Below are 1,780 nucleotides of genomic sequence, written 5' to 3' on the forward strand. Positions count from 1 at the left end.
TCTTTTCAGAAGAGGTATGTTGTGGCTATATAAACCTGGTTTCTTCCCCAGGTTAGTATGAAAATTTCAGAATACAAAATTACTTGTCTTCCAAATTACTCTGTGTGATCAATCAAAACGTTCTGTGCATTAAAGATATTCCAACCGTTTAAGGCACCACTACACTTGGTTTGTTTAGCCATTTTATCCTGGGAGGAAAAATTCCACAACCTCGGGTATAGTGAGGAAATTATTTTCTTAAGGAAACTCCGTGAATTTGGACGACTTGGCTATTTTCTGTTTCATCTTAATTTCTTAAAGAATAAAATACACCTCTTGGAAAGGTCATTTTGATCTTGTGTTGAGGGTATTTGAAATACTTCATTGTGTTCTTGTTTATACTTGAACTCTAGTTGAAGTTATTGTTCTGCATATACTGATTTTGTGTACCCAAAGTACAACCGAAATAGCAGGAACACCAGGACCCACTCTAGTACTTGGTAGATTGCTACTTTTGTGACACATCTCAAATGGTGCTACTTTTTTTAACTCTAGGAATAGTTAGTGAGTGTACAAATGCCTTAACTAATGCCTTGTAAATTGAAGTCTCTAACACATCGTAAGGATTAATTGTACTTATCTTTGTACCCCCTTGTCCGTTTTCTTCGTTTATTTGCAATAATGTGTCATTTATAGGGAACAACTCACCATTAACTTTAATAGATTTTACTCCGATAAAATAATCCGTCGATGGTTGACCTCCAAAAGATGATCCAGCAGTACTAATGGGATTTGTAAGAAGTGGTGTGTTTAGAAGGTTTTTGGACACATCAATGCCTGGGAGTAAAACATATGGACCTTCACCAATAAATTTAACTCCAGGAGAATTTGTTGAAGAGCTCAAACAAAGGCCAATTTTTCTAGGTCTAGAAAAACGATAAACTAATTGATTAGGAATTGCTACTTAGCTATTTCCAAATCCAGCTATTCCCTTTACCCCATTAGCTAAACCTTTAAGTAGTGAAGTATCCGTGCAACCAAACACAACCTTATTGGGCTTTAGATACGGGCCGGGCTTTGACCCATCCGTATCATGGAGAGTAATAACATCCTTGTAAAGCTCGGTACCTGTGCTGGTATGAGAAACAGGATTGTACGCAAGATGTGAGCACGTACAATCTTTATTAGGATGTCCGGGTGATGAGCCCGTACAATTACTAGAACACATGCCCGAATGAGAAAGTCTACAGAACAGGGTATCACAAATAAGAGGTGTTAAGGTTGAACTAACATATCCATTTTGACAATCCACCCATATGAAACGTCCACCAGGATCTACGGTTAGTTTTACTGGGACAAGGGGAGTTCTTTGGTTAATGAGCGTGACATATTGATTAGTGGATGCATCTTTGGTTACCAGAAGAAGAGCACGGCGTTTAACTGGTTGGGCTATGGAGGAGGTAAGGAAGAGAAAAAGGAGAGTGAAGAAGAGTGACAAAGGAATATTGGTTGAAGCCATTGTAGGAGTGTGAAGAAGTGGATAGCATAAACATGTCTACTTATAGTAGAGCAAGGTTTCCTCAAGTGGTTTAATATAATACTCATATCTTCTCAATTTACATGGCAATGTTTAACTGGAGATTAAGTTCAAGAAAGAAAAATATTTTCAATGAATAAGGCAGTCATGAAAACTTGAACTATTTATTAGATACTCCCTCTCTTTCGTATTAGTTGGTCCCTAATATAAATTTAAATATATATAATTTATTTAGTTATTTAATAATAAAAATATTATTAAAAA

At 36.3% G+C, this 1,780-nt stretch overlaps 1 pseudogene; it reads right to left on the reverse strand.

The window, feature by feature from the left end:
- Positions 1-354: 354 nt before the first annotated feature.
- LOC107859452 lies at positions 355-1,498 on the reverse strand (annotated as a pseudogene).
- Positions 1,499-1,780: the final 282 nt, after the last annotated feature.

The sequence above is a fragment of the Capsicum annuum genome, chromosome 1 (assembly GCF_002878395.1).
Source record: "Capsicum annuum cultivar UCD-10X-F1 chromosome 1, UCD10Xv1.1, whole genome shotgun sequence".
Taxonomy (NCBI): Eukaryota; Viridiplantae; Streptophyta; class Magnoliopsida; order Solanales; family Solanaceae; genus Capsicum; species Capsicum annuum.